At 39.7% G+C, this 20853-nt stretch overlaps 1 protein-coding gene across 6 annotated transcripts in view; it reads right to left on the bottom strand.

The window, feature by feature from the left end:
• The window catches only part of EXOC4 (exocyst complex component 4), an 806015-nt gene that overhangs the window by 504952 nt on the left and 280210 nt on the right, over positions 1-20853 (bottom strand). Inside the window, exon 10 of one of the 6 annotated variants that reach the window (XR_009494158.1) lies at positions 1-20853. This exon is cut by the window's left edge and continues 13803 nt beyond it; it is cut by the window's right edge and continues 47504 nt beyond it. The exons of the other annotated variants lie outside the window; for them this stretch is intronic. The gene's annotated coding sequence lies outside the window, so the exon portion shown is untranslated. 6 annotated transcript variants of the gene reach the window in all.

Below are 20853 nucleotides of genomic sequence, written 5' to 3'. Positions count from 1 at the left end.
GATTTTTGTGCTTGTTTTATTGGGTGGGCCAAAAAGTTTGTTTGAGGCCTTCAGGGGCATTTTATAGAATCCAGTACTTGGGAAGGAGGAAAGAGGCTGGGTAGTACTGAAAAGAGTGTAATGATCACAGCATTCTAAGAAAATCGGGTTGAATAAAAGCTGTGTTATTTATGTTGAAGGGCTGAGTATCTGTCTCCATGGTCTAACACCCTGGTCATCTGTTTTAGGTTAGCTGCTCTCTTCTGAAGAGGCAGATGATCAACACTGAGGTAGAGACACTTAAACACTCCAAAGGAGGTCCACCCTCCATCAATCTCACAACATACTCTCTTCCTCTGACTTAACTTCATTCACACTCATTCACGCCCTTGCTGCTGAAACAGAAGGAAGCAGAAGTGTCTAAGAAAGTCCTGGGCAGGGAAGCTGATCCAGTCCTTAGGTATCAGGAAGGTTGCCTTGCTGGCTTCGCTGCTTTCCTTCTCATTCATCACTGCAGATTTCCCCAAGGCCAAGTTCTCAGTCCTCTCTCTGCTCCTGAATCCACTCACTCTTTTAGCATTTCACTCATCGTTTCCACCAATACACCACCCCACACACACACAAACACACAAAACCAGGCCATCAGTGCCCTATCTCCCTCAGATACAGCCCCCAATTCTTACCCAAGTGGTTAATTCCTATCATAACACTCCCTTTGTAGGTCTCCAGCATCTAAGCAGAAATGCTTCTCTTATACACACACTCATCCCTACCACGGTACTTGACTTTGTTTCTTTAAAAAGCTGACACGGTACCTCCTACTAAATGCAAACTTGGGACTTAACTTTTTCTATCTGGACAGCATAAGAGTCATGAATTTGTCAGTGACACTGGATTGAAGATGGGAGGTAAATCACAAAGGACAAGTCATCTTAAAATGGGGGGAAAACAGGGATGGAAACAATAGGGCAAAAAAAAAACCTCCTTTCAAAATAAGAAGAATTAACTCTAGATATGTAGGGAAATTCCATTTAGGATAAGAATCAGCGACAGGCAACAGCCAGAAGGGACTATTTGTACTGAAATACAAGCCATTAACTTGAGCCAAGCTAAGAGCAAACGACTGCAGTGGCAAGTGCTGGCTGTGGATAATTAGTTTAGAACCTATTTGAACATGAATATTTTATCATGCAGCACAGAACTCGTTACGGAGAAGAATTAGAGGGCCAGGACGTCTGAAGGCTCTGGAGAGGTGATCTGTCAGGTCCTGTAAAGGGGCTTCCAAGAGAAAACAGGTTCAGTGACTCAGCAAGACTGGATTTCATTACAGTTACAACAATGCATTAGAACACATCTGGTGACAAGCTGAAGAGCACGGGTACCAAGCTACAACTTAACTGTGGGCAACACCTCACAGTAAAAATAAACTCAGTGAAAAGATCATCCAGGGATGAACACCTTCTCAGCGATGCACACACCCCACTTACATGAGGAACTACCTAATCTGGCGATGCTACAATAAAAAGCATAGCTACTTCATACAGTAGCTATGCAATGCAGAGGAGAATATGCCTGCAATGCAGCAGACCCGAGTTCAATCCTTGTGTTGGGAAGATCTCCTGGAGAAGGGGATGGCTACCCACTCTAGTATTCTTGCCTGCAGAATTCCATGGACAGAGGAACCTGGCAGGCTACATACAGTCCATGGGGTTGCAAAGAGTTGGATATGACTGAGCGAATTTCACTTAGTACTTACCTTATCTGTTTCCATACGAAATGTGAAAATTCAAAATTTTGAAAGTTCAAAACCGCATTTTTCGTGCTATGGAGGAATATGCCAAACTGGAAATTTTACCTCAATAACGGTTGCATATGGAGTGTATGTGATAACAGTAAACCATCATTGTTAAGAGTCTTATTTGCATTATCTCATTTAATCCTCAGACTTACCCATGAGGTGAAAGTGAAAGCCGCTCAGTTGTGTCCGACTTTCTGCAACCCCATGGCCTATACAGTCCATGGAATTCTCCAGGCCAGAATACTGGAGTGGGTAGCCTTTCCCTTCTCCAGGGGATCTTCCCAACCCAGCGATCGAACCCAGGACTCCTGCATTGCAGGCAGATTCTATGCCAGCTAAGTCACAAGGCAAGCCCCAAAATACTGGAGTAGCCTCCCCTTCTCCAGGGGCTATTTCCAATCCAGGAATCAAACTGGGGTCTCCTGCCTTGCAGAGGATTCTTTATCAACTGAGCTATGAGGGAAGCCCTATCCACCTATGACGTAGATAACCCAACTGTATTTTGTAGATGACAAAATGGCAGAGATGCTGAGGTAAATTCATTTCAAATCATGCGGCTGAAGTAGCACAGCCAAAGTTTAAACCCAGGCCCTTTGATTCAAAAGCCTGTGTGCTTTCTCTTTGTATATATCTCAAGACACCCTAAGGCTTCTCAATATAAACCTAGGTTCTCAGAGGGGCAAGTTTAATGTCTTTGAATTTACTAAAAAGAAAAAAATTAAAAACAGGGGAACATAGGTATTACTCAAAAATATTACTATTGTAAAGAAATAAACGCAGCTTTAAAAGAATAAAGTTACAGGTTGTGAAGATAAGACTTGAAATGTCTGACCTGCGAAAATAGTTATTAACACAGAGCTAATGTATTGGGTTGGGCTCCCCTTGTGGCTCAGCTGGTAAAGAATCCACCTGCAATGTGGAAGACCTGGGTTCGATCCCTGGGTTGAGAAGATACCCTGGAGAAGGGAACGGTTACCCACTCCAGTATTCTGGCCTGGAGAATTCCATGGACTATACAGTCCATGGAGCTGCAGAGAGTCAGACAGGACCAAGCGACTTCCACTTATTTGTTAACATTTCTCTATAAGCTCTTATGAATGCATTTTCTGGCTACCCCAGTACTAGCATCTTCTTAACCGCCACAAACTCAGTGACCAGCAAAGAAAAAAGGCATTTTAATGACTGCTAGTTTGACAATCTATTTATACACCTTAATCTATACACAGAATAACCACATCTAATAGAGTCCCTTAGGCTGATAGGGACTCAATAAATATTTGTTCACTGTTATTTAGATAAATAACTTGCCCCAGATCATTGTATGTTATAGGAATTAATCCACACCCAAGGGGCATTAGAGGCTAGATTCAGTTTTTCCAATAACTTCTAATCCACTGCTTTCCCAAACATTTTTTCATCCATATCAGTCTTGGAGGTTTCACTACGTTTCATGACACAGTGCTGTGCCTACGGGGAATTAAAACAGTAGGAATCTTATTACTGCGTGTAGGTTGCAAGGCACAGGGTTTTAAAAATTAGTAAATTAGGCCCTGCCCATTAGGGTCTCACAGTTGACTTGTGGAAAGAAACAGATAAATAAACACATGCAATACAATGTGATGATTGCTGATATATAAAAGAAACAGATAAACACATGCATACAATATGATGGCTGCTAATATATAAAGAGCTAATGGAACAGGAAAGAGGAGACACTAAACTCTTCAGAGACCAGGTGAGGCTCTCCTGGTAAAAAGTGACATGCAGGATGCTCACCTGTAGCATGGCAGGCAGGCCCAGGGAAAGAGCATGTCCAGGTATAGCAATGAAAAGGAAATGACAATGGCCACAAAACCTAAAACCTGAAATGCACCCTGTGATTGGAATTCTGCTTCACGGTAGTTTGGCTGGGGGTGGCGGGGGCTAAGTCGGTTTGGGGCATGTTTTGAAGCACAGATTACGCAGGCCCATGTAAATCTGGCCTAGCACTGAATAAAGGAGAGAGGACAGAAGCAATGAAATTCTCTACCAGAGATCCAGAGCTTTATTTTGAAATTGACAAAGATGATAACAAATCTATTTTTGATGTAGAGAGCTTAGAAAGTTAGAATGTAAACCTATTTTCCACGATTCTTGTTACTCAAATCATACCAGCAAAGAAGACTTCTAGAGCACAGTATTAAATGACTGAGAACTAAAACTTAAAACTTGAGCAACCTAAGGTAGTGTGGCCTATGAGCATTTTACAACTTTCAGGAATTGGCCAGGGCTGCATTCCTATAGACATTACGACTTAACATGGGATAAAGTATCAGTATTTCTTTAAAAAGGCTGATGTATAAAAATCTAAATAGCAGATGAACTGTGAAATTTTTCAATATACCAAGTGAATTTTTACTTTCAACACAGCTCACTGCTGTATTCTTCTAAGCAGCATGCTTTCTAAGAATTTACATTATAAGATGTATATAAAATGTATATTATATTATATAAAAAGGGAATAATTATAGATCTATGTATCATCAATCTACTTAATAAGTAAAGGAAAATATAAGTACCACAGAAGAGATGTGGGTAGGGACAGAAGACAGTGGTGGGTGACATGCTACACGACAGATAAAAACCTATCACAACTTAATTTTCCAACAGCAGAATAAAACCTGAGATCACGTCTCACTGTGTTGGGAACAACAGAAAGTCAAATTGGGTCATAATGCCTCTCAACTCTTATTCCTGGTTCCCATTGTCTATGCCATCTCTAGTAAAGAAAAATCAGGTCTGGTAAAGTACGGGAAACAAATAAAGGTAGAAATTCGTACCTGAGATGAACAAAGACAGATCAAGGACTCTGGGTAGAAGTAACAGCACATTCGAAGGCATACAGGTGGCAAGTAGAGAATTTAAAGCATCGCGAGTAGTTGAGGGAATGGAATGGGAGGAAGAGGGATAAGGAGAAAAATAACAGCTGGCAGAGTAGACAAGTGGCACCATGAAGAAGTCTTGAAAAGGAAAGTAGCACATTTGGAATCACATTTCAGGACTACTCTACACAGCCTAAAAAAGCCAGAGATGGGAAATTTATTTAGTAGCAAATGAAACATAATCCAAACATGAGGAAGGAAAAGACTTGAGTTATCTGAGGCAATGGAAAGGAAAAAAAAAATAAATTACAGACACATTGTAATAGAATCTTTTACATGAATATCACACTGCATAAAATACTTTATGCACAGAGTATTTATTTTAAGCGTAAAATAGAATTACTTATTTGATTCTCACAATAATTCTGTAGATTAAGTAGGATATAAAATGCTGCCCCTATTTTATCAGTAAAGAATCAGTGCCTGAGATAAACTGCAACTTGCCCAATGGTACTGATCCGCTGGTCAATGGCAAGGCTTTTATATTAGAGCTCTGTGTGTGTTAATCTGATACCCTTCAAATATGCAACATGCAAAGAGATCAGAGATAAAGAAGGGTAAACTGTGCTCCTTCCTTTGATAGCTCAAACACACTGTGTTCAAATATTTAATAAAAATGCTTGAAAAGATGGGTAAACATAACATTAATGCTAAGACGTGCCCTGCTTTCAGAAGCATATAAATATGAAAAACTTGAATTTTTACTTTCAAGAAAAGATGATGTTTAGTACTTTGCCCCAGACACTGCCAGGGGCTATGAATATGGTGGAGGCTGACGGGGCTGGCTATGTTGATTAGATGTGTATGATCACCAATTGGGAGAAATCTCCTTCTTGCCTCCCCCATTCCAAGTCACCACCGAGTTTTAGCAAAGGAAACCTACAGTAACTGTCTGATCTGCTACGTGTTCCTAGAAGTTGGCTGTGGTGGAAAGGAGGCAATGCCTACGGTATCTGGCTTTTGAAATAATTTCAAATATCAATAATTATCCCTCAATTTCCCTAACATGGGGGTAAAATAAAATACCTCTGGTTAAAAGTTGTCAATGTTCACTAGCCTGTAAACAAGAAGGACCTTTTGGTTTTACATAATAACAGTAGCACCAAGACATCTTTGATGACTTTTGCCGTGTCTATTAAAGCAGCCGCTTTGAAGAGAAGCTAAAACATTTAAGATGCAAGGTAAAACAATGCTAGCTGACACATAAACCAATAACTCTGTCTGGAGCTCAGAGAAGCATCTTTATGAGGTCTGAAAATCATGGTCCAATGCAACCTTGTTTTTTTTTTTTTCTTTTTCATTTCTGAAATCAAAGATTCTTAATGATACAAAACAACTGCAATACCATGCAGTCAGAATGCAACCAGTTTTTATTACTTTTTATAACACAATCAAAACGCCAAATCAATGCCATTCACAATACCATTATTCCTGAACCATGAAGACATATTTAAATTCATTATTACTTTTAAAGATGCCCCAAATGATCTAACTCTATCTTCAAATGAAGACTCGATAAAATAAAAAAATTAATTTCCCTCTCCACTCCACAAGTCAGAAATGGATACGCTGCTTCCCGCTGTTAATGAGGTGATAGAAACACTGCTGCTGTCGTACTAATGCACTCCTTTAATGATTTTTCTCCCCTTGGTAATTAGTATAATAACAGTAACTCATCCCAAACTTCAGCATTTTAACACTGGCATATTATTTCCATTTCCATATTTAGTTTGCTTACCTCTTGGACAAATTTAAGTGAATGAAAATCAGCTAGATTACAGGTGGTAAAAAGCCCCAAAGAAACGCCATATGGAGATTCCATATGCTTTGGCACTATATCAGCATGTGACAGAATCCTGGAATGCAGTCTCAGAATAACTGACACTCCCCCGTATCAGCTCTCTGCACTGGTGCTCCAGAACATTCACATTTAAACCTTGTGCTCACATAGTCGACACTGAACGACTGAATACGGTAAATCAAAAAGCACAGCAGTTGCTTTTCTCCTTCCAAAAGAGTAAACAGAGCAATTTCAAAACAACTAAAATTATAGAAACATTATCTCCCTATATGCTCTAGACCAGAAAATTACGAGATGAAAAGTCTGCCAAACAGAGGCATTTCTCACACAGCTAAAGTCTTTTATAACCTATAACTTAGGAATAGACTGATGAGTTAGGATCCATGCTTTGCATCACACTATTCATTATAAAATAATCAGGAACCGCCTCTGTGAACAGGGTAATGTATGGGTCATGGTTTAACTAGAGAAAGAACTAGTAGGAGATACAGATGAAGAGATAACAAGGAATTGGGAAACAACTGCTGTTGTCGCTGTTCAGCCGCTCAGTCATGTCCAACTCTTTGCAACCTCATGGACTGCAGCATACCAGGCTTTCCTATCCTTCACCATCTCTCAGAGCTTGCTCAACTCATGCTCATTGAGTTGGTGATGCCATCCAACCATCTCATCCTCTGTCATCCCCTTCTCCTCCCGTCTTCAATCTTTCCCAGCATAAGGGTCTTTTCCAAGGAGTCAGTTCTTTGCATCATGTGGCCAAAGTATTGGAGCTTCAGCATCAGTCCTTCCAATGAATATTCAGGACTGATTTCCTTTAGGATGAACTGGCTTGATCTCCTTGATGTCCAAGGGAGTCTCAAGAGTTTTCCCCAACACCACAGTTCAAAAGCATCAATTATTCGGGTCTCAACTCTTTTTACGATCCAACTCTCACATCCATACATGACTACTGGAAAAACCATAGCTTTGACTAGACAGACTTTTGTCAGTAATGTCTCTGCTTTTTAATATGCTGTCTAGGTTGGTCATAGCTTTCCTTCCAAGGAGCAAGCATCTTTTAATTTCATGTCTACAGTCACCATCTGCAGTGATTTTGGAGCCCAAGAAAATAAAGTCAGCCACTGTTTCCATTGTTTCCCCATCTATTTGCCATGAAGTGATGGGGCCGGGTGCCATCATCTTAGCTTTTTGAATTCGTTGAGTTTTAAGCCTGTTTTTTCACTTTCCTCTTTCACCTTCATCAAGGGGGTCTTTAGTTCCTCTTCGCTTTCTCCCATAAGGGTGGTATCATCTGCCTATCTGAGGTTATTGCTATTTTTCCTGGCAACCCTGATTCCAGCTTTGCTTCATCCAGTCTCGCATTTTGCACAATGTACTCTGCATGTAAGTTAAATAAGCAGAGACAACAGACAGCCTTGACGTACTCCTTTCCCAGTTTGTAGACCAATCCCTTGTTCCATGCCCCATTCTAACTGCTGCTTCTTGACCTGCACACAGGTTTCTCAGCAGGCAGGTAAGATGGTCTGGGCATTAGCAAGGGAAGTCTTAAATCCACAGGGCAGGCACTAACCCTCAGACAGGAGGTGAAGCTGTCACAGAATTTCTTCTTCTGGGAAGCTTACAGCTCTGCTTTCAGTCCTTTTGCTAGCAGAATCAGGCCATCCAGGTTACCCAGGATAATTTCCCATACCAAGTCACCTGATTATGGGCTTTAATCCTATCTACAAAAGATCTTTACAGCAGCAATCCCCAAACTTTTTGGCACCAGGGACTAGTCTCATGGAAGACAATTTTTCCACAGAGGATGGAGGAGGGAGGGAGGATGCTTCCAGGATGATTGTCATAAGGACTGTATAACCTCCATCCCTCCCGTGCACACAGTTCACTGCAAGGTTCTCACTCCTATGAGAATCTGATGTCATCGTTTTTAGGGAGCACCTATTATGGGTCTGTAATCCTGTATGATCCTGGGGTCACCGTTACCAGATACCAGAGAGACAAGGGGCCTGCCTTTGGAAAGCTTATTTGGCAAATATGATCCTAATAAAAAACAAAGTGGACAAATTTAGCTTTAAAATAGCACCAATGAAGAACACTTAAAAGTCAATATGAATCAACAGAGTAACCAGCTCTAAAATATGTCTAGAGTAATATTAGATTAAATTAGCAGATATACAGTATCAAGAATAAGAAAAGTACATCATCCAATTCTCCTCTGGATAGGGAAAATCTTATCTGGAAAAAAGTTCCTTTTTTAAGAGAGATCTGAGCCAACAGAAATAGGCAAGAATATCAAAAAGAAGCCAAGGGTACTGGAAACACAAATATAGACTGGAAACTGAGGGCTTTCACCTGAAAAAGAAGAGGACAGCTAGGAACACGAGGGCTGCCCTCATGGACCACAAGGCCTGCAATGAGAGACTGGGGTCAGACACTCTCTGAGGCTAGACTGGGTCAAAGCAGGACCAGCATGTGTAAGCAATAGAGACAGACTGGAAAACTTGAAGAAATACTGCAGAGAGAACAAGTCTTAGAAGAGCAGTGAAACTAGATGACTTTCAAGACCCTTCGATGTTTACTGAAAATAGTTCAAGGCAGTGATGAAAAACATCTCATCTGGGGAACCTACAGCAAATATGGAAAGGAAGATTAAAAAAAAATTACTTGAATGTAAAATCTATATGATTCTACAACCATGAGAATCTGAAGAAAAAAGAGAAAGGGAAGGTACATCAAGTTATCATCTTTAAAAGGAAAAATGAAAGAACCTGATATGAATTAAATGGCTACTTGGTATCCAGTGCTATCCAATTTACACACATTTAATGTTCAGAATAACCCACTGAAGTGGGTATTACTACAACTTCATCTTTAGAAGAGAGGAAACTGAGGCTCAGAGAAGTTCAACCACTAGCTGAACATCTAGACACTGGAGGAGCTCAGATTCTTACTTGAATTTAACTACATGTCCACTGAACACCAATCTGATTCCCAGAGGGAGAATTTAGTTGTCTGGAAAATTAACTTTTGAGAGATATTTCATTTCTTAATGATGTTAACAAATGAGGCATTACTATACTGCTTTCTCCATAAAGCAGGAGTCCTGACCTAAAGTGTAAAAGGGGGTAAATCTCTCATTTCTGTGTATCTGGCAGAGAAATAACTGTAACATAGTTGAAAACCAAATTCTTTAACTAGGCTTTTGTCTCCCTGGCAACTTTTCAAACATCAAGCATATATACAGATCCCCTGACTTTTAAAAGTGCAAACTAAAGGAGAATTTAAAAAGAAATAATAATAATAATCAGGACAAAAGGTAAAGAGTTATCCTCCTACTCATTCAAATCTTATCTTATTTGATGTATGAGATACAAAACCCTGAAACATGCTGACCAGGAGAAAGAAGGAAGGAAATCTACAAATGGAAGATAACAAGGTCTTTCCCGCAGCCAATCAACCCAGCACATCAATATCCTGTTGCTTTAGAAACAGAACATAAAAGGTGACTTCTTTAATTCCCTTGATTTGGTTAAACCTCACATTTGACAAAATACCATCTAACAAACTTATTTAGCATGGTCTTGGAAATCAAGAACAGAAGAAAAGGGGGAAAAAAAAATTTTCAGCTACATTCAGCTAAAATGTAGAAGAAAAAGGAATTAGACACTGTGAGGTGACCTAATTTAATTTGTTAAAGGGGTTGATAAAATGGGTTCTAAAGTCCTTGATCCTAATGGACAAAGAAAAGACAGTTTCAAAACAGATATCTGAACCACATAAAAAAAATAAAGTAAATCAGTGTCCTACCAGGAAAACAAATGAATGGCAGAAATTACTATAAAAATCACTTTACCAGCAGGAATTGTACTAGATTTCAATTTAACTTGATCTCTAAATGATTAGGAGACTAGACAGAAGGCAGATAAAACAATGAAAACATTAGTAGTCCCAGACATGCTGTGTGATTATCAAGATTTTAAAATTTATTTTAGAGCTAAAAAAAAAAAAAATCAAAGCACAAATATCTGGTAAAAATTTATTTTAAGCATGTATTTTTCAGTCTATCTGGGTATAATTTTTAAGCATGGCTGCAGGCATAGATGATGAGGACTCTTTTGTTCTCTTCAGGAAATATGTGCTGAGTTCTTAACACTTTCATATTCCCAGAGCACTGTTATTTGGATGCTAAAATCCAAGCAAGAAAATTATGTGTATAATAATAATCAAACTGTAGCCCCTAGCCTTTACTATTTAACTTTGTTCAGAAAGGTATAATTCAAAATTTTCTAAGTAATGCTATTTCTTGGAGAAATAAGATAAACCTAATTTCATTTATAGGCTAACTAAAGACTGAGGGTCCATTTATCATTTTAAAAATGCTAGCCAGCAGATAAGATTAGTTTCTGTCATTCACAGCACTGTCAAGATGACTCAATATGATTGCAAAGTCGATTTTTATGGCCATATTTGAACAAATAATAAATGTTCCCATACAGGCTTCAGTTTGAGGGTCTCAAGAATTTGATACAGAGGATAAACGATAAGCACACTTCTAGCAGGAGATTCATTTTATAATCTCATCCTACTCTTTTCTAAAGAAGATCTAGAAGAAGCCACTAAAATCATTAAAGCCTGGATAAAAGGAGTATAGAAATAAAGCTTAAAGGAAGTGAGATTATTGTGGCTGAAGAAAAGACAGCATAAGGATAATCTAATAATAGTTATTAAATATAGGAAAGCTTATTGTATAAAGGATAGGTGAAGCTGCTCAAGTGAGCAACTCAAGCAAAAATGGGAATGAAGAAATCACATAAAATGAAGAAAGGAACGTGCCCACATAAGTGTAAGCAGTAGATACTGAAAGTTATAAAAAATACTCCTCTGAAAAGGGATATCAGGGAACAGCAACGAAACAGCAGCTTGGATGGAGTCAATAGAATTAATTAAATTCTATCTGGATATTCACCATAATCTACTGAGATTCCCCACAAAATACTGAATTAAATGGAAATAATAAACTAAATAGAAACATAAAAATCCACTTTAGGGAAAAATCTTAGGCCACTGAGATTATGTCAGATATACAATTTACATACAAAGTGGATTTTGGAAGAGTTACAAAAAATCTGATTGCCTTCTTAAGTCATTACCAAAGGCAACTAAATATCAAAAACATAGACTGCAAAGCCAACCAAGAGCTGAAGGACAAATCTAAAAAGCTCAAGTTTCCCAAAACACTCAAGCTGTTATGTCTGTGGTCTAACTAAAAAGAAGGAAAAGCTTCTTTTTATAACTTTGATCACTTTACTGCTCTCAATTGACATATTTCTATTTTAAACACAAATATTATTTTTAATCTCTAAATTTTAATTCTGAATCCATAAACAACAACAACAACAAAAATTTCAAATTTTTCTGGATACAGACAAGAAAAAAAAAAAAGCTGGTATTGATAATCAGACAAAATTTAATGGCATTCATTAAATAAGCTTCAAACCATTTCAAATCATTTTGTGGACACTTTTACATGGGCATTCTCTGGCTACCCTAAAATAAAAAAAATAACAACAGCAAGTGTTGCTGAGGATAGGAAGAAAAGGGAACCCTTGTGCACTGTTGGCAGGAATGTAAATTTCTGCAGCCACTATCTAGAAAGCCGAATGGAGACTCCTCAAAAAATTAAAAATAGAAATACCATATGATCCAACGATTCCTCTTCTGGGTATACATGTGTAGAAAATAACAACAGGATGAAAAACAAAACAAAAAAAAAACAGGATGGCAAGGAGATAAACTGCTCCCATGTTCACTGCAGCATTGCTCACCATACCCAAGACAGGGCGACAATCTAAGCATCCCTCAACAGATTAACAAATAAAAAAAGATTAATGGATAAAGAAGACGTGAGGGGTGTGTGTGTGTGTACATATGTGTGTACACATATACATAAACACACACATACACAGTGGAGTATTATGCAGTCGTGAGAAAGGAGGAAATCCTGCCATCTGCAACAACGTGAATAGATCCATGCTAAGTGAGATGAGTCACACAGAACATAGAATCTTACAAGGCCAAATTGGTAAAAACATGGAGTAGAATGGTGGTTACCAGAGGCTGGGGGTGGAGAATGTGGAGAGATGCAGTGCAAGGATCTAGCAAATAATAAGTCCCAGATTTATTTATCCATAAGTCCCAGGGAAGCTATGGGGCTTCCCTCGTAGCTCAGTCAGTAAAGAATGTGCCTACAATGCAGGAGATCTGGGTTCGATTCCTGGGTCGGGAAGATCCCTGGAGAAGGAAATGGCAACCCACTCCAGTATTCTTGCCTGGAGAATTCCCATGGACAGGGGAGCCTGGCGGGCTACAGTCCATGGGGTCATAAGAGTCGGGCACGACTTAGGGACTAGACCACCAAGCACCCAGATCTAATGCACAGCATAGTGATACTCAACAACAGTGCATTATAAACTTGAAAATGACTGAGAGACCAGATTTTTAATTGTCCCCACTACAAAAAAGAAATGATGATTATGTGACGTGATAGAGGTGTAAGCTAATACTATGTTGGTAATCATACTGAAAGACATTAACATATCAGACCAACAGGCGATACACCTTAAACTTACAGTATTATATGTCAGTTATGGCTCAATACTAGAAAGGAAAAATATAAATACATGTCTCCAAGCAACATATTATCTCAAAGTACTTTTAAAAATAAGTTTATAACTGAGGTCTCCAGCTGGCAGCCATACTCTCCAGCCACAGTTTAAATCTTAAATGACAACTGTCTTGACCAGCATCTTAATTATAATGTCATGAGGAATCAAGAGCCAGAACCATCAACATAAGTGACTCCTTAATTCCTAACTCATAGCAACAGTGAGGTAATAAATGTTTGTTGTTTTGAGCTCCTCTCCCCCAAAACACTTACAAAAGACACTTAGACTGTGTACTAAAGGCAGAGACAGACTGATATGAGAGTTTAATGCTTTGGACTAAGAAGTACATGACCACCCACAAGAGAACCCTGAGCCCAGTCTTCCTCACTGGTAACCCTTCACTCACATGATGCAGATATAAGGCCTGGACAAAATTTCTTTCCTCAAAATTACTTTCCACACTGCTGAGAATTTTTTACTGTATCAGACTGCTGAAGCACCCACCAAGTAAAGGGCCAAGAACACATAAAAGAATGATTCTTTAAAATACAAATATACTGGGACTTCCCTGGTGGTCCAGGGGTTAACAATCGCCTTCCAACGCAGGGACACAGGTTCAATCCTTGGTCTGAGAAAAAAGATACTAGATGCTGCAGGGCAACTAAGCCCAAGCACCACAACTACTGAGCCCGTTCACCACAATGCAGCATTCCACATGCTACAACTAAGACCTGATTCAGCCTCAAACAAATAAATATTTTAAAACACACACACACACAAATACACTTGGGTGGATGATCCTTAGTTTTAAAAAAACAATAATTTAAAAATATCAACACAACTATTTATGGGGCATTATGCATCACTGCCTGGTGGGCTGCCGTCTATGGGGTCGCACAGATTCGGACATGACTGAAGCAACTCAGCAGCAGCAGCAGCAGCATGCATCATTATTTGGGCTTCCCTCGTGGCTCAGCTGGTAAAGAATCCACCTGCAATGCAGGACACCTGGGATCGATCCCTGGGTCGGGATGATCCCCTGGAGAAGGGAAAGACTACCCACTCCAGTATTCTGGCCTGGAGAATCCCATGGACAGAGAAGCCTGGCGGGCTACAGTCCATGGGGTCACAAACAGTCAGACACAACGAAAGTGACTTAGCATGCACGCACACATACATCATTATTCTCAAGTGTTTATGGCCAACAGCTTTCAAAGTAACTACAGAGATGCTAACCAGTAGTGTCCCAAAATGAAGCAGGTAACAGTGATGGTCTTTCAGACATGGAAAATTAATGCAAGTGCCATTTGGGCACAGATTCTTAGAAACGGCACATCTAACTTATGCTTTCTGTGTAGTGCACAAATTCTCAATTGTTTGAAAAAACAGGGAGAATAATTTCCAAAGAGGAAAAAAAAAAAAAACCAGACTATAATCAGCTTAATCGGGGCTAATTATTTCTTGTAGATATAAATATCTAAAAGATGAACCATGATTTTCCTTATTTTTATCTTTACAATGGGAAAATTTTTATGTTATTGGAATTAAAAATATAAATGTTAGTAATGTCAGAAAAAGCACATACTCTGTAGGTCAGATGGTAAAGAGTCTGCCTGCAATGCAGGAGACCTGGATTGGATACCCGAGTCAGGAAGATCCCTTGGAGAAGAGAATGGGAACCCACTCTACTATTCTCGCCCAGAGAATCCCATGGACAGAGGAGCCTGACAGAGGACTCTTTGCGACCCCAGCCTACAGCCTGCGGTCGCAAGGAGTCAGAGACACAACTAAGCAAATAACATTTCACTTCAATGTCAGAGAAAGGGTAATAGCTAGAGAGTAGTGCTTTGATTCATTATGTAAAACCACACACTTCAAGGGATTCCAAATTTCTAATCAATATTTTTTTAAGTTTTTTGACAAGAAGTAAATAAAGAATAAACAAACTGATTTCTGCAGCAAAGCCTTTCTCTACTTTATCAGAAGAAGCTATTAGTTTTGCAAGTGAAACTGCACAAGTCCATCAGGTCAATATATCATCCCATGACATGCAAACTGAAAACTGTTAGCAGGAATCTTGCAGAATAAGACTCAAAGTTTTTGAATAAGGAAAAAATGGTAATTTACCCGAAAAACACACATATACTGATATACAATGAGCTGTGCATTAGTAAATAAAAGCATAGGTTTGGAAATTATGTTTGCAAATTTGGAAGTAAATAAAAAGGCAATTTAGCAATTGGTTATAAAAATGAAGCCAGGCATGGAAAACTTATTAATGTTCTTTTAATAGTTTTCTGAGGTAATAAGAACTGTGATGGGGTAATCAGTTGGAGTTTCCTTGGTTTTTAATATGTTTTCTTCTCCTGCGCACCCAGCACCATATGTTCCTAAAAAATTTCCATTAGTGGCTCATTGACAAATGGGACAGAAACAGTATTCTAAGGCTGGAGTTTCAAAGAAACAAGAAATCCAACCACAACATTTAGATGGTATGTGATTTACCACTGATTACATAATGACAAAAAGTGGCCATCAGGAATAAAATTGCAGCTCCTGTAAGCAATTGCATTAGTGAGACAGGTGCTCCATAAATGACAACAAGTAATGGTAACAGTAATAACAAAAAATGCCTTATGTTTATCCAATGCCTTCCTTCTAAAATTCTGAAAACTACCGATGGAAAATGGCTCTCTGCTCCTCCCAGGTTTTTGGAGGTTGCTGGTACTCTTTTTTTTTTTTAATCTCAATTATAGAGATATTTATCAAAGAATCATAAAGCAAGATGGGATTCTGAGAGATTATCTACAGCAAATCCACCACCTCTAAAGAGCTGAGTGCCCATCGAAATGCCTCCTGAGAATTTTCTGGCAAAGAGTCCATAAACTTTCAGATCCAAAGACTCATAAACTTTACTGAGTGATGAACTTTTTCCAGATAAACAACTGAAAATTCAGTTATATCCATGATGGGATCTAGGGAAAGTTTCCTTGCTTATGAAACTATATGATAATTTCCTTTCCTATGTGGAAAACTTTTAGGTCACATAAAGGGAAAAATTCCCTATTACTAAACTATCACAACCTACACAGATATTATGGTTAGCTTTTAGAGAGGACCTATGTCATCTGATCTGATGTCTAAGACAGGGCTTCCCCGGTGACTCAACGGTAAAGAAATGCCTGCAAAGCAGGAGTCAAAGGTTCAATCCCTGGGTCGGGAACATCACCTGGAGGATGGCACGGCAATCCGTCCTGTATTCTTGCCTGGAGAATCCCATGGACAGAGGAACCTGGTCAGCTACAGTCCATGGGGTCGCAAAGATTTGGATATGACTGAAGCGACTTAGCATGCACGCGTGCATGTCTAAGACAAATGGCTTTTTTCTATTCTTGATTAACAGATACTACGTATGATAGCCTGTCTTCAGTTAAGTCAGCAGAAAATAGAATGCAACTGAGATCTGGAACTCTGGTAAGGATGATTTAAACTCATTTTAAAGTTCAGACATTGGCAGTTATGCAAAATGGAAAAATACAGCCCAGGAGGTGAAGTTAAGGACAAAATGAGATACAGGAGAGATGGCTATTTGCGTCAGATACCAGCTGACAACAATAAAAGAAGAGATAATCTCTTACTTAATCAAAGCATCACAGTGCTTGAAGCAGGTCAGGATAAAGAATGGTGTGATCCCCATTTTCATGCCAGGTAGAAAACTGCCACTGACTTCTGTTCTACTTCTTATAAGATGATGGAGTGTGTATGTGCATAAATATAAAGTTTTTTTTTTTCAGAAGTGTTGGAGTAATACAAAGCCTTAACTGTACCCATGACATTCCCAGAGTAAATATTCCTGGAGTAGAGGATGACAGAGCAGTATCAGTTTATATTAAAAATGTACTGGATAAAGAACACTAAAGGGAGAGAAAAACATACAAAGGCAGCAATTTCACTGAGACCAATGTGGCAATGTGGCTGTTTCCTGACATATACATCATGTATCCCTAATGAAAATGTAAATTCCTTGAGAGCACAGACACAGATTTTTAACAAGTAAATTCAATCATGGGGAAAAAACTAAGAGCAAAAGAGTTTAAGGAGGGGAAGGAGATCTTTTCCATGCTATGGATGAGGAGAAAAATCTTTTAACAGCAAAGAAAGAAAAACAGTTCTGCTCCAGCTAAACATTTTCAAAGAAATGAGGATTCTCCCATGAAGGCTGATCCATCCACTATAAAAAAGCAGCAACAGGGAATTCTGAGAACTCACAATCTGTGGTAAGTGAAAGACTTCTCAAACTGTGCTTGTTTTCCAGCTCCTGTACTTACCACAGTGTAAAAGGAACTGGATTTGATTTTGGTCTGAATCTTAGGTCTGCTACTTATGACCTTGGACAAGTTACCCAACCCCTGAACCCAGTTGCCTCATCTATTAAAAGTACTCATATGGCCAGTCAACCACAATAACGTATATGGATAAGGCAGGGCAAGTTCTTGTTGCTGCTACTAAAGAAAGGAAACATTTATTGATAAAAGAAAACAAACTGAACCAAAAGAATGGGCTTCTGTGACCACCATGTCAAACTTTTTATAATCATATCTTCAAAACAGTTCACAACTATACCTGAGGACTGGCATATCTTAAATACGGACTGTATTTCCACAGGCATTTTGATAAAAACAGCTGAAGAGTTGTACAGCAACATTATTCTGGCTGAAATAGTACTAACATCCACATGTGGAATTACCTTCATAGGAACAGGGAGGAAAAAACCCAACATGGCATTCTACCAGATCTGCTAAGCGTGCAGCCAAAGATCAAGGTCGCTGATTCATTAGGCAACAAAGAATCTGACTAGTAGGGACACTTTTTTCTTAGTAAGAAAATGATCAACAAGGAACACAGGTGGTATTCTCTCTATTGCCACAGATAAGTGTTACTTGTTCAGTCATGTCCTACCCTTTGCGACCCCAGGGACTGCAGCCTGTCAGGCTCCTCTGTTCATGGGATTCTCCAGGCAGGAATACTAGGGTTGGTTGCCATTCGCTTCTCCAGGGGATCTTCCCAACCCAGGGATCGAATACAGTCTCCCGCATTGCAGGCATATTCTTTACCATTTGAGCCACCAGAGAACCCGTGGTCACAGATAATGTAGACTCAAAAAGATAAAGTACAATATGTGAAGAAGGACATGTCCTGCTTTGCCTCTGCCTGCTGTTGCTAAGTCACTTCAGTCGGGTCCAACTCTGTGCGACCCCATAGACGGCAGCCCACCAGGCTGCCCCGTCCCTAGGATTCTCCAGGTAAGAACACTGGAGTGGGTTGCCATTTCCTTCTCCAGTGCATGAAAGTGAAAAGTGAAACTGAAGTCGCTCAGTTGTGTCCGACTCTTCACGACCCCATGGACTGCATGGGATTTTCCAGGCAAGAGTACTAGAGTGGGGTGCCATTGCCTTCTCCTGCCTCTGCCTACTTCCTACCAAATAATAAGTAGATGTGGTGGCAGGTACCCATATTGGACAAACAGGAGAAATTAGGAATAGGGTGCACACACAGGATGAAACTTTGAGAAGAAAAAGCCTGGTTCCTAGAGGACACCACGCCAGGACCTGATTGCTAGACTCTGACATGTTGTTGCTGTTCATTCACCCAGCTGTGTCAGACTCTTTGCAACACCATGGGCTTCCCTGTCCCTCACCATCTGCCGGAGTTTGCCCAAGTTCACGTTCATTCCATCAGTGATGCCGTCCAGCCATCTCATCTTCTGATGCCCTCTTCCCTTCTGCCCTGAATCTTTCCCAGCACGAGGAACTTTTCCAAAGAGTCATCTGTTCACATCAGGTAACCAAAATATTGGAGCTTCAGCTTCAGGATCAGTCTTTCCAGTGAATATTCAGGGCTGATCTCCCTTAAGATCAACTGGTTTGACGTCCTTCCTGTCCAAGGGGCTTTCAGGAGTCTTCTCCTGACAAACCTAGACAGTGTGTTGAAAAGCAGAGGCGTCACCCTGCCGAGAAAGGCCCATACAGTCAAGGCTATAGTCTCCCCAGTGGTCACATATGGTTGTGAGAGCTGGATGGTAAAGACTTTGACAGGAATGAGAAGTAAAATCCTATCTTGTACACCACTGTTAGGTTGAGTCTCTATTGTTTATAACCAAACCTACTCCTACGGCCAAGATAAAGATGTTTGGCAGGAAATCTGTCAACTTGATAAGGAAAGTTTTAACATGGATTGACAGAAAAAAAGAAGTAAGCTCAGATAAACTAGTTAAGAAATATGGGAGACAATGGGTGACTGGAAAGTAGCATGATGAAGTCATACTTTGCTCAAATACTAATAAACAACCTGATTAGAAATGATACTGATGACCCTATGTAAGCTAATGACCAGAGCAATCTTCCAAGTGGGTTAGGTGCAACCTCCTGAGAATCACTAAGACTCTGGAGTTGTAAACAGAGAGAGAAAGACAGAGAGAGGGAGATGGGGAGAGAGGGGGTAACTGAGGAAGAGGGGGAGAAAGGGAGAGAAATACCTAGTAAAAAGTACTGCATATTAAAAGAAAATCATAATTTATTTAACACTCACTCTGAGTAAGGGACACTCACTCTCTTCAGTTACCCTACAGAATCTTCACAATAAACCAACGAATCCCTCTTATTACAGATCAGGATAATGTGGCTGTGCTGTGCTTAGCTGCTCAGTCATCTCCTATTCTTTGTAATCTCATGGACTGTAGCCTGCCAGGCTCCTCTGTCCATGGGGATTTTTCAGGCAAGAAGTCTGGAGTGAGTGGCCATGCCTTCCTCCAGGGGATCTTCTCAGCCCAGGGATCAAACCCAGGTCTCCTGCATTGCAGGTGGATTCTTTACCACCTGAGCCACCAGGGAAACCCAAGAATACTGGAGTGGGTAGCCTATCCCTTCTCCAGGGGATTTCCCAACCCAAGAATCAAACCAGGGTCTCCTGCATTGCAGGTGGATTCTTTACTAGTTGAGCTACCAGCGAAGTCCCACAGCATGGCTGGGAAAAAAGTAACTCAAAAAGCTAGTAAGTAGAGAAGAAAGAATCCCAATTCAGAGGTCTCTCAAAGGCATACAACTTTCCATTCCATGCTGTTGCTGCCTCAAAGTTAAGTTTCTGAACAAAACTAACTGGACTCAGAATAGAAGCAAAGTAAAACACCCAATTTGGTATAAAAGACAGGAAAAATATCTGTGATAGCACTCTATTAATCTGAGCCACTGGAAAAGAAAGTGTGATAGTAACAGAAATTTTGGAAGAAAATGAGTATGTTCACTCAGAGTTTATAACAGCAACAAAACATGCTGGAAATACTTAAACCTGCAAGAACTTCTAACTAATCTTAGAAGACAGTAACAGCGTGCTTAGAAGATACATATTTACTACTCCAGAACTAGTTTCTATCAAAGAAAATAAAAATCTACCAAAAGGTAAAAATACGATTTTAATCAGATAAAAGAACTAACAGTACTTTACAACTATGTGTTACACTGGCTTCCATAAAATATCAACAGTGCCAGAGTCCTCATCCGCACGCTGTCAGGAGTGTGAACGCAAACCCTACAATCCCGAGAAAAGGTGGTGTAAGTCCTGGTGTCACCCTTGCTTTCTACCACGCTTCGAACGTTAACACTCACCCTAGGTGAAGTGAGGGTTCACAATGTC

The sequence above is a fragment of the Bos taurus genome, chromosome 4 (genome assembly GCF_002263795.3).
Source record: "Bos taurus isolate L1 Dominette 01449 registration number 42190680 breed Hereford chromosome 4, ARS-UCD2.0, whole genome shotgun sequence".
NCBI classification, from domain to species: Eukaryota; Metazoa; Chordata; class Mammalia; order Artiodactyla; family Bovidae; genus Bos; species Bos taurus.
Note: the sequence above shows the minus strand (reverse complement) of the source record. Positions and strands in the feature narration are given on the sequence as shown.